Consider the following 13287-nt stretch of genomic DNA (forward strand, 5'->3'; position numbering starts at 1 on the left):
TGCATAATACCATCATGCACACATCATCCAGACTTTATTACATCATTTTCTGATGCAATGCAGTTCTACTGCCATGCTGCTGCTGCGTAAGCTGATGTCAGCAGTGTACTATATGAAGCCGAGTCAGAAAGGGTGAGCATTTGAAATATTCATGCTGGCTGACTACTGCTGGACACTCCGCAGAGATGCTCCCGAACAGATGTACAAGAGACAAGCAAAGAAATCTAAGACGTAGTCTATGACTTCATTTTTCAAACGGTATTAACCGTAGGTCTCCTACTATTGGCATACAGTTCAAGATGTAATTATATTATTGCATATTACAAAAAAACTAGAGCCAATTTTGCATTTTCACAGTCACATTCGTGCTTAGCACATGGAAATTTATAAGAATTGACTAATTTCATTTCCGTAACATGACTTTTGTGAAAATTTGTTGCCCAGTGTAATAATTCCTGGCTTCATTTAAATGAAGGAAAGATTTTAGCTTTTGTATACAGTCATGTAAGAATTGTACCATGTGAAATTGGTGAGAAGAAATCCATGCACTTAGCATGGAGTTCTGAAAAACTTTCTTTCCAAAGTTGTTATGCAACCTTGGATTCTTTCCTGGAAATGTATTGAAATAAATTCTTGTTTTCTTTTCCTTATTCAAGTCAGATTCCATGACAACAGATTGATGAAGTAATTGGACTACTCCAAATCCCAGTGAGTTCTGCATTCTATACTTGAGGACTAACTTTATTGCCATAGGGGCATAAGAAATTGGATTTTCTTAAATTCTTATTTGCAGCTGTTACAGGATATTGGGGTAGATTTTCAAAGGGTTACGCGCATAACCCCCGAAAACCTATCCCTGCATGCAAAATAGGCTCGGCACCGCGCGCAAGCCCCAGGACCCGTGTATGTCCCAGGGCCTTGAAAAAGGGGTGGGGCGGGGAGGCGAGCCAGGGGTGGGGTCGAGGGCATTGTGCCAATCCAGGGGCGGTCCGGGCAGGGCCAGTGGAAGCACTAGGCGAACTAGGCGATCGCCTAGGGCGCCTAGCATTAGGGGGCGCCGAGCCGCTGGTAGCCGATAAGAAGGCTCATAGGGCCGCCGAAGATCGGCAGGGCCGTGGAGGACCTCACGTCACCACGGCCTGAAAAAAAAGGTCGCTCTAAGCCTGCAAATACTCCTCCTCCTTCCTGCCCCCGCGGCCCCGGAAGAAAAATGTTGCCGGAGCCACGCGGGCAGGAAGGAGGAGGAGCATCAACCGCGTGCCGGAAGAGGAGCATCAGCCGCGTGCCAGAAGGAAGACGAGCATCAGCCGCGTGTCGGAAGGAGGAGGAGCATCAGCCACGTGCAGAAGAGGAGCAGCGCTTACGGGCCGCCGCAAATCCCACTTTGCGGGCGGCCCGTGAAGACCAGGGCCGCTGCAGAGCCCATCCTGCGGCGACCCGCGAAGAGGAGGCCCAGAGGTGAGAGAGAGGCTGAGGGGGTGTGTGTGCGCGTGTATGAGATGAGTTGAGTTTGTGTGTGAGAGTGAGTTGAGGGACTGTGTGTGGGAGTAAGGACCTGAATGTTTGCAGAGACAGCATGTGAGAGCCTGTGTGTGTGTGTGTGTGTGAGAGAGAGACAGCATGTGACAGTGAGAGCCTATGCTTGAGCAAGACAGCTTGTGGGAGTGAGAGAGAGCCTGTGTGTGTGAGACTCAGACAGCATGTGCCAGTGAGAGACTGTGTGTATGAATGATTGTATGAGAGAGAGCATGTGACAGTGAGAGCCTGTGCTTGAGCAAGATAGCATGTGGGAGTGAGAGAGAGCCTTTGTGTGTGAGAGTCAGACAGCATGTGCCAGTGCGAGACTGTGTGTATGAATGATTGTATGAGAGAGAGCATGTGAGAGTGAGAGCCTGTGTGTGTGTGTGAGAGAGAGAGAAAGCATGTGAGAATGAGAACCTGACTGTGAATTTGAGGGAAGAAGACAGATGGAGAGAAAAGAAATAGAAAAAAAGACAATATAAAAGGAATTGGCAAAAAAAATAAGAAAGGAAAGATGGAAAAAAAATCCTGTGACCAACCGATTAGAAAACTAAGATCAGACAGCAAAGTAAAAAAAAAAAATACTTTTTACTGATTGGCACATGTAATCTTTGGTAATGTGCAAGAGTAGCACTTTCTCTATGCACAATGTAGGAGATCAGCATGGAGGAAGTGGAAGCCCACGGGGCCTGCAGAGAGGAGCCAGCAGAATGGGCTTCAGTGCCAGTAGCAGCAATCACCAATCAGTGCCTCCCCAATAGCCACGCAGCAGCAGTGACAGTGGCAGCAGAGGAATGAGAGAGGCTCTGAGGTTGCTGGCAAAAGAAAGAGAAGGGGTCTGCCTTTAATCTGTGCATGTGTATGAATGGGAGACTGCCTGGGGGTGTATGTGTGTGAATGCATGGGTGCCTGCCTGAGGGTGTGTCTGTGTATGAGAATGAATTGGTGCCTGCCTGGGGGTCTGTGGGTGTGAGAATGAATGTGTGCATGCCTGGGGGATGGGGAGGGTGTGGTGTGAAAATGAATGGGAGCCTGCCCGGGGGGTCAGTGTGAGAATGATTGGGAGCTTGCCTGGGTGTGTGTGTTTGTGTGTATGTGAGGAAGCCAGTGAGAGTGAGAGCATGAGTGTGTATGAGAAAATTCATGGGTGTAAGAGTGTGTTGGGGGGGGGAGTGTGTGTTGGGGAGAGAGTGTCTTATACCTGAGAGTGTGTCAGTGTCTGTGAGAGCGAGAGGTTATGGTGGGTATAAGAGCATGAATGTGTATGTATGTGACAGTGTATGTGTGAGAGAGAATGGACATGTGAGTATGTGTGAGAGAGAGAGGAAAACCTCCTAATACTCGACAATATCAGGGTGACTGGAAATCAAGAGCTTCCATGCATGGACAGCAGGAGCTTTTTTAAATCCTTATTAGTTTTAATTATTGAATGTTATTTGATATATGTGCTGTTTTGAAATATTTTATTGGTGTTTGGGAAATTGTAAAAAATGTATATGATTTTAATTAATAGAAATTCTATTTATCACTAGTTTTAAAATATTCTTTTATTAGTATGGTTTTACTATTATAACTGATGCTTATGTTTCTTGATTTTATTGTTTTATGAGGAATGGTGGTTCTGTTTTTCCATTATTAATACACAGAGTCTGGCTTCTTGGGGTTTCCATTTCAGTTTTTTCTAATTTGTGCTCCTTTATTTTGTATTCTGTATTTGGTGAGGGTCTGTCTCTGCTCTGTGTGTGTGACCATGATGAGAGATTCTGCTAGCATAGGGACCTATAGCAATCTGGTTTGTTTTGTTTCCTCAGTAGGTGGTGTATTGGTATTCTAGGACCCAGTATAATATTTACCCTTGCTTTTTCACAGGTAGGGTTATTGTTTCAGTCCTTGGTGTTATTACTGTTATGTTAGGATGGGATTTCAGTATAGATGTTGAGTGTCTTTTTTGCGAGGTTTTGTGTTAGTTCACAATGTGCCTGGCAGTGGAAGGTGTTTGTGCTGCTGTTACTGTGAGGTGACACCAGAATTTGAAAATATCTTTTAGTATGGTGAGCTGTAAGGGAAACATCCAAGCTCCATTGTTTGGGGGAATTTCAGTGGATGCACAGAGTTACAGAACGGGAGGTGCAGGATTTATATTGACATTCTGTCCCTTCCTATAAATTCCAGACTTCACGCTCATAGCCATATAGAATTAGTTGAATGAGGCTATCAAATAATTATATAGTGTGAAACTGGCCAGCTTTTTAAAATTATGCAGAACCCTTTGGACTTTATTAACACTTTTTTTTTATAACCAATTTTAAAGCATTTCTTCATCACACCCACCTATAGAGGTGGGTGTGATGAAGAAATGTCATTTTGGCTTCCCCCAAATTCTTCTGTTTAGAGATGCCACTGATTTTCTGTGACCCTAAACATTAGTACAAGAAGGATTAGGGGGGGGGGCAATGCTGGAGAGGCACACAAATGCATTGGCCCCTGGCCACCGGAGACCCTTGGTACACCACTGGGTGTGAGTCATATGGGGCCGCAAGCGATGGCAAAGAGGAGTGGAGATTTGGCGGGCCGCAAGCAGTGCCCAACCTGCTCGCGACCCAGAAAACCACACAGTCAGCGGGCGTGATCGAGAATGAGGTAGGAATCGGGGCCAAGACCGAGGAGTGGCGGCGCAAAGGGGGGGGGGGGGCAAGGGAGAAGGCTCGCCTAGGGCGCCAAATCCCCTTGCACCGGCCCTGGGTCCGGGGGTGGTCCCGAGTCCTCCGGCACAGCGGCCGTGCCTGAGGTTTGCGCGCCGGCAGCCAGTCGGCACGTGCAAGATACGCCTGCAAGAGGCAGGCGTAAAAAATAAAATAAGATGGGGGGGGGTTTAGGTAGGGCTGGGGGGGTGGGTTAGATAGGGGAAAGGAGGAGAAGGTGGGGGGGACCGAAAGAAAAGTTCCCTCCAAGGCTGCTCCAATTTCAGAGCAGCCTTGGAGGGAACGGGGAAAGCCATTGAGGCTCCCCTCGGGCTCGGCGCACGCAAGGTGCACAAGTGTGCACCCCCTTGCACGCGCCAACCCTGGATTTTATAACATGAACGCGGCAGCACGCGCATGTTATAAAATCGGGTGTACATTTGTGCGCCCCGGGTAGCATGCCCAAATGTACCCCGTGCAAGTAAGATTTAAAACCTGGCCCATTGTGAACTAGGATAGCTGCTGGTTTTGCTAGAGTTTACAAAAGTTGGAGGCAATCAAGGATCTCTGCCCAAGTATCTTTATCTATGTGCACATTCATGTTGATCACTTTTTCCAACCTATCTAAAAATTTAGACTAAGAAAGGACTTCTGCAGGAGAGAAATGCTCCAGAGCTTCTAGTAGCAGGTCAGAGAGGATTCCTGTCGATCCCTCCTCTGAACTAACCAGAGGATGTGGATATAGCAGTTAGTGTAAATGGGTTTAAAAAAGGGTTGGATATGTTCCTAGAGGAAAAATCCATAATCCGCTATTAACTAATAAGCAAAGTAGCTTGTGATTTATTTTATGTTTGGGTACTTGCCAGATACTTGTAACTTGGATTGGCCACTGTTGGAAACAGGATACTGGGTTTGATGGACCCTTGGTCTGATCCAGTATGGCATATCTTATGTTCTTAAGTTCTTATGTTGTAATCCAGGATCGCAATGAAGAAGATGGTAACTCAGGGTTGGGGGGGGGGGGGGGGGGGGAGGGGAGGGGGGGGGGGAAGGAATCCTTCCTTGTTCGTCTCGGAAAGGAATAGCCCTGGTGCACATGGCTAAAGTCTGTTGCAAGTGTATGAAGAAGAACCTCTTAGCGGGAGTTCTGATGGTGTAATTAACCAAAATTGGTGGTACTGAGACCACGTCCTTTGGGATTACACTAGCAATACTGGAGGGGAGAGGAAAGAAAGCACCTTCTTTTCCTTTAGCCAAGAAAGTGAATACATTTTTCACCAGCTCTGGTTTTGATCAAATGGATGATGTGCCCTCTGTCCTGGAGTGGATGGTGGAACATTTTTTTTCTGAAACAAGAATAAGCTCTTGCCCTTAAATGGGAGGTGTATTTGAGATAAGAGAAAAGCAAATGTTGCTTACCTGATGTAACGGGTGTTCTCACAGGACAGCAGGATGTTAGTCCTCACAAATGGGTGACATCGAGGATGGAGCCAAACCACGGAAAACTTCTGTCAAAGTTTCAGGAACTTTGACTGGCCCCTACTGGGCATGACCAGCACGGCACTAACCCTGCAGCCAGCAGGGGTCTCCCTTCAGTCTTGTTTCAAAGCTACAGGCAGTGCCGAAAAAGAAAATAAAAACGAACCCAACACCGCGGGGTGGCGGGGCGGGTTTCGTGAGGACTAATATCCTGCTGTCCTGTGAGAACACCTGTTACATCAGGTAAGCAACATTTGCTTTCTCACAGGACAAGCAGGATGGTTGTCCTCACAAATGGGTGAGTACCGAGCTGAGGATGTCCGAACGTGCACCAAATGTACCCAACGGCGTGCAACAGGCACAACAACTGGGGTGTAATTTGGGAGAGGGCATCTGCACCCTACCGGGAAGGTGGAAGGGTGTTGGTACATCATGTTGGAAAAAGGTTACGCAAGACAGATTGGCCGAAGATGGAATCCTGTCTTCCAGCTTTGTACAAACAATAGTGGGCTGCAAATGTATGGAGGGAACTCCAGGTTGCAGCCTTGCAGATGTCAGGAAGCGGCACCGATCGAAGGTGTGCTACTGAAGTCGCCATGGCCCTCACAGAGTGTGCTTTAACACGGACTTGAAAAGGAATGCCAGCTTGCTGATAGCAGAAGGAGATGCACTCCGCCAACCAGGAGGAAAGAGCTTGCTTACCCACAGGTTGCCCTAACTTGTTAGGATGGAAAGAGACAAATAATTGAGTGCTCTTCCTGTGGGCAACTGTACGGTCTAGATAAAAAGCTAGAGTCCGTTTACAGTCTAGGGTATGCAGAGTCTGTTCCCCGGAGTTGGAGTGGGGCCTGGGAAAGAAGATAGGTAGTATGATGGATTGATTAATATGAAACTCCGAAACTACCTTAGGTAAAAATTTAGGGTGAGTGCGGAGTACCACCCGGTCCTGCAGGAGTATAGTGTAAGGCGGATAGGTAACTAGGGCCTGTAATTCACTAACCCTGCGACCTGAAGTGATAGCCAAAAGGAATAACACTTTCCATGTGAGATATTTTAGGTCACAGGAGTGAAGAGGTTCGAAAGGAGGTTTCATAAGGCGACCAAGAACCAGGTTAAGGTCCCAAGATGGGGCCGGAGGACGTAAAGGTGGCTTCAAATGGAGCAATCCCTTAAGAAAACGTGTTACAAGGGGTTGTACTGAAATAGGGACACCCCCGATACCTTTATGGAAGGCGGCTACCGCACTGACATGCATTCTAATGGAAGAGGTCTTTAGACCTGATTCTGATAGATGCCAGAGATAGTCCAAGAATTTAGAGATTGGACAGGAAAGGGGATCAAGGGACTGAGAAGTGCACCATGAAGTATACCTTTTCCATTTGTAGGAATAAGATTTTCTTGTGGAAGGCTTTCGTGAAGCGATCAGGACACGAGAAACTGAATCCGAAAGGTTAAATGGCTGAAGGACTAACCTTTCAACATCCATGCCGTCAGGGACAAGGCTTGGAGGTTGGGATGGAGGAGGCATCCGTCGTTTTGAGTGAGCAGATGCGGGTCCTTTCCCAGAGGAATGTGCCTGCGGATGGAGAGGATCCTGGAGTATGGAAAACCACACTTGGCGTGGCCAGTGCGGTGCTGTCAGGATCATAGTTCCTCTGTCCTGATGCAGCTTCACGAGAGTCTTCGACAGAAGAGGAAGTGGAGGGAATGCATAGAGCAGACCGGTTGTCCACGTGAGGGAGAATGCATCCCTCGGCCGAGAGTGCTGGCTCCGAATGAGAGAGCAGTAATTGTCCACTTTGTGGTTCTGAGGGGACGCAAAGTGGTCTATGTGGGGATAACCCCATTTGTGAAACAGAGAGGTCGCTACCAAAGGATTGAGTGACCACTCGTGTGGTTGGAAGACATGGCTCAGCTGGTCTGCCAATACATTGTCTACTCCCGGCAGGTAGGTGGCCCTGAGGTACATGGAGCGGGAGAGGGCTTCTGCCCAAATCTGCGCAGCTTCCTGACACAGAAGGAAGGAGCCTGTGCCTCCCTGCTTGTTTATGTACCACATGGCCACCTGGTTGTCTGTCTGAATTAGGATTGCGTGGTTCGATAGGCAATCTTGAAAAGTCCTGAGAGCATAGCGAATTGCTCGCAGCTCCAGGAAATTTATCTGGCTTCCTCTAGTGACCAGAATCCTTGAGTTTGTAGATTGTTTACATGGGCTCCCCAACCGATGTTGGAAGCGTCGGTGGTGAGGATTACTGGGGATCTGGTGGAAGAAAGGGCAAGCCCTGTAGGAGGTTGGATTGATTTGTCCACCAGGCAAGAGACAGACGGATTGCATCGGGGATGCGGACAATGGAGGATAGAGGCTGAACAGCTTGGGTCCATTGTAATCTCAGAGTCCATTGCGTGACTCTCATGGCTAAACGGGCCATGGGAGTCACATGAACTGAGGAGGTCATGTGTCCCAGTAGAACGAGGAATTGGCGAGCTGTTGCTGTGTGTTGAGACTGCAGCTGGCGAGCTAGGGACACAAGGGTTTGAACCCGTTGATGAGGAAGGAAGGCTTTTGCCTGTAAGGTGTCCAAGTCTGCCCCAATGAAGGATAAGGTCTGAGATGAGACTAAGTAGGATTTGTCGTAATTGACAAGAAAACCTAGAGAAAGCAAAGTTTGAGTCGTTAGGGTCAGGGAGGACCGAGCAATCTGCTGGGTTTGGGCCCTGATTAACCAATCGTCCAGATAGGGGTAGACGTGGACACCTGTCCCTCCTCAAAAAAGCTGCCACTACCACGAGGCATTTGGTGAAAACTCGTGGTGCGGATGCCAGGCCGAAAGGTTGCACTCGGTATTGGTAGTGATTTCGGCCTACTAGAAAACGCAGGTATTTGCGATGAGATTGCGTGATCGCAATGTGGGTATATGCGTCTTTCAGGTCTAGAGAGCATAGCCAATCCCCTCTTTGCAGCAGAGGGAGAAGCGAGCCCAGGGTTACCATCTTGAACTTCTCCTTGTGAAGGTACTTGTTGAGGGCCCGTAGGTCCAGGATTGGACGAAGTCCCCCTGACTTTTTTTGGATCAAGAAGTACCTGGAGTAGAACCCTAGTCCTTGCTGTAAGGGAGGAACGGGTTCTATAGCATTTGAGTGAAGGAGAAGAGAAACTTCCTGCTCTAAAAGAACAGAGTGATCGGTGAGTCTCCACGCCTGCAGGGGTGGGGAGTCGGAAGGGATAGTCAGGAAGTTGAGATGGTAACCCTGTGCAATTATCGCTATCACCCACTGATCTGTGGTGATATGATGCCACCTTTCTAGAAAGTGGCACAGCCGACCTCCTACTGGTATGGCTGGAAGAGGGGTTTGGCAAGTGCTCTCTAAGAGAGTCAAAACCCGTCGCAGGGCCAGGTGGTGGAGCTGCTGCGGGCTTTTGTTTACGAGACTGGCGAGGTTGAGTTTTATGGTAAGACCTCGCAGGCCTAGCTTTGGCTAGTGGGGGATAATACTTCCGTGGCTGGAAGAAAGACTTTTTAGAGTCCTTCCTAAATGGCTGTTTAGAAGGCAAGTCAGGAGGAATGGATGAGAGCTTGTTAAGTGTCTCATGATGATCCTTTAGCTCAGCAACAATTTGCTGAATCTGCTCACCAAACAAATTATCCCCTAGACAGGGCAAGTCAGAGAGTCTATCCTGAACTTCTGGACGAAGGTCAGATGACTTCAGCCAAGCCCAGCGTCTGGCAGAGATGGCCGTAGCAGAAAGTCTAGTGGAAGCATCAAAGATGTCATAAGCCGTTCTTATTTCATGCTTCCCAGCTTCAAATCCTTTATTTAGTAGGGATTGAAGCTGTGGTTGAAACTGTTCTGGTAAGGCATCTGAGTACTCCTGCATCTGTTTCAGGATGACTCTATTATATTGAGTCATATACAGCTGATAAGAAGCTATTCTAGAGATCAGCATGGCTCCTTGGTACACCTTTCTACCTATACTATCTAGGAATTTATTTTCCTTAGTAGGAGGTATGGAAGAATGTGGCTTTAGTCGTTTAGCTTTCTTTTGAGCTGACTCTACCACAACCGAATGATGGTCCAGTTGTGGTTTCTGAAAGCCAGGTGCTGACTGTACGAAATAGGTAGAGTCAGCTTTTTTGTTTACCGGAGCAATAGATCCAGGAGATTCCCAATTCTTTTTGAGAAGGTCTAGAAAAACCTGATGAATTGGAATAGAGGTGATGACCTTAGGGGCATCCAGGAATTGGAGCATTCCATCATCTGGTGCCTGTCATCTTGTTCAGATTGAAGCTGAAAAGGGACCCAATCCGACATTCCTTCACAAAATTTATGAAAGAGAGGTCCTCAGGGGGAGAACGCTTTCTACTCCCCGCAGGAGAGGGTGGTGAAGGCAAATCATCGGTGTCAGTAGAGGTATCATCACCCCAGGTGTCATAAGGATCAGGATGCTGACCTGTAGGACCATGAGGGGGCTGAATACCTGAAGACCCCGGTTGAGGCTCCGAGAAATTGGAAGGAATCACCGGGGGTATCGAGAATGTCCTCGATGGAATCGGTGCCGGCATCGGTGCCGGTGCCGGCATCAAAGGAAGCGGTGTCGGCATCGAGGGAATCGGTGTCGGCATCGGAATCCTCGGTGGAGCTGATGTGCGTATCGCCCCCGAGGAATGTATCGGTGGCGAGGGACGACAAGGCACCGATGGAACTACCCCCGAAGGGGGAATTCGGTACGGTGTTTCTCCACCTGATGAGAAGGCTGTCGGTGATCCGGGTATTGCCGGTGGAAGGGCATTCATAAGCGCTTCCATCCGGGCAAGCAGCGGTGCCAGTTGCTGCTGGAATCGGATCGGTGACCGGTTCCACTCTCGGTGCCCGGAGTTGGTGCCAGAGGAGTTTGGAACCGTAGCATCGCCTTGTCGATGGCCTCCTGGTCCAGGCGGTCCAGTTCTGCCCGGAGACCTGGGGTAATTAGACCCGGCTCGACGGGAGAGGGAGGCTGAGGCTGAGCCGGAGGGACTACCGTCACTGGTGGAATCGCGGCTCCCAAACCCCGGAGGGGTGAGGGTTGCCTCGGTGTCGTGCGAGAAAGGAGTGGACGGTGCCACTTCTGGTCAAGACTTCTTTGGCGGAGGCTCGGACAGTGCGGAGGCCGATGACATTGGTTCTCCTCGACGGACCGAGACTTATGACGTCGATGGCGATGTTTTCTCCTTCCGATCTCCCTCGATGATCAGGGGAAGGGACAGGAGTCGATGGCCGTGAAGTCGTCGATGGCGGACGGTCACCGGAGGGCTGTTGATGATGATGAGACTTCGACGGTGCCGGTTCCGATGACGTCGATGCAATCGATGGCATTGGGGTACGAGCATGGAAAAGGAAGTCCCATCTTCTCCATTCTGGCTTTGCGACCTTTTGGTGTCATTAGGGCACATTTGGTGCAAGTCAGGACATCATGCTCTCTTCCTAAGCACAAAACACAGACTCTATGTGGGTCTGTGATTGACATAGTTCGGGTACAATCCGGACACCGACGGAACCCTGACGCCATGGCCATGGGCCAAAAATTTAGCCGCGGGACTGTCGACTGCCAACGGGCCTCGAGGGCCAAACTCGACGGTAGTCGACCAAACGACAGCAAAAACTTACCGAAGTTCCGCGGAGTGAAAAATTTGAAGAAGGGAGACCCCTGAGGGGCAAATTTTCTTCAGAAATTTAATTGAAGAATTCCTGTCAGGAACGTGGTTAAGAGCTCTTTGACCGCGTGGCTACTGCTGCGCGGAAAAAAGTAGACTGAAGGGAGACCCCTGCTGGCTGCAGGGTTAGTGCCGTGCTGGGCATGCCCAGTAGGGGCCAGTCAAAGTTCTGAAACTTTGACAGAAGTTTTCCGTGGTTCGGCTCCATCCTCGATGTCACCCATTTGTGAGGACAACCATCCTGCTTGTCCTGTGAGAAATTAGAGAACATATTAGATATGGCATCTCCAATTGTAAGCCATCTGCTAACAGTCTTGTAAGGGCTCTAGTGATTGGAGGAGGTAGAGGTATTATAAATCCTTCTGTTGTAAGGGTTCATATGCCAATTGATGTGGGTGCTCATAGGCCCTTAATTTCAGCGATACACTTTTTAATATGTCACACAAGAAGTCATTATTCCTGTTCTCCTAAGTTTTTTAATTTTTCATAAACAGTCTTTATAATTGCTAACAAGTATAACATTATATATGACATTTGTGCTACAAACTTGTATTTGTTTACCTAGTCAGATGGGCGCGATAAGTTAGATAAAGATGCTAGTTAGTTGACAATACATCTAAAAACAGAGACGAGTCAGTTTACATTACATCCAAGATTATAGAAACATATCTAGAACTAGAACAAGGATGAGGCCAATTGACATTCCATCTAAGAATTTAGAAAATATTCTTAGAACAAACACAAGGTTGCTAATGCTGGCAAATTCCAAGAAAATATTTACATGTAGGACGAGAATTAAATTACCATATGGCCATTCAGATTATTTGTTTATAATGGAAAGCCAACCATAAACATTTTGGCAATTATGTAACCTAGTATAGGGGTTGAAAATAAACAATTGAAATTCTATGTAATGCTTTGTTTATTCTAGTGCCTTGCATGGCACTCTGCCTCTCCATACGGCCTTATTATTCTATATTATTTTATAGCATTAAAATAAGAAGCTTTTCTCTATAGCTAGTGACTTTAAGCATTCTTATTTCAATGGATCTCAACACCTCTGCTCTTGATCTTGGATGTCCTGCATAAAGCTCTGTTGGTAATTCAACATGATGTCCAAGGTTTGGGGCTTGAGACAATGTATCCACCATGGATTGGTATATCAATGAGGTCAAGGATTTCAGCTTTGGTGTAAATGATGGAACTGGAAGCTTTGATGTTGTTAGGTTGTAATCTTCAAAGGCACCAGCTTATCATTCTGTTAGTGTGTCGATGTACATGACACTAAACATGCATAATACAATGGCACCAATAGCACATATGTTAACATCACAGGATTTCCATGCATCAATGGAGTATAGGTCCTGTACATTGATAGATTCAGTGCACCATACATCAGTGCACCATGCATCAATATGCTGTGTTGTCAGTGCCAAAGCACCATGTATCAATAGTACTGATGTACTGTATATCAACGGTGCCAATACATTCTGCGTTGAGTGCCAATACACCATGCATCAATGATCTATGTCTCATAGTGGCAGATGATGAGGCCCAATTCTTCTTTGATGCTGGTTGCTCTGGCAGCTCTGCAGAGTGATGACATTTTTTGATGTGGGACATTCAACACTACTTGACCCCAAGATTTCAGCCTGTTTTACTGATGGGAGAGTCTATGAGTAGCTGCAGCTTAATACTTTTATAAAAAAAGGCAGATGATGCTACACTGTGGGAGGAGAACCAACTGTGACTTCTAAGAGACATTTTGTAAGCCTTGGCACGTTGAATAGGCGGGGACATCTGTCTACAATTATAACAGTTTGCTTGGTACTGGGCCGGTCCCAGATAATGGTAACATAGTTCATGACCATCTGTAATGGACGGAAATATAATTGTTACACTCACTTACCATTGGC

The 13287-nt window shown here is 47.5% G+C and overlaps 1 protein-coding gene across 1 annotated transcript in view; it reads right to left on the reverse strand.

Annotated features, from left to right (window-relative positions):
- The window catches only part of DNAH6 (dynein axonemal heavy chain 6), a 3261518-nt gene that overhangs the window by 2105382 nt on the left and 1142849 nt on the right, over positions 1-13287 (reverse strand).

The sequence above is a fragment of the Rhinatrema bivittatum genome, chromosome 1 (genome assembly GCF_901001135.1).
Source record: "Rhinatrema bivittatum chromosome 1, aRhiBiv1.1, whole genome shotgun sequence".
NCBI classification, from domain to species: Eukaryota; Metazoa; Chordata; class Amphibia; order Gymnophiona; family Rhinatrematidae; genus Rhinatrema; species Rhinatrema bivittatum.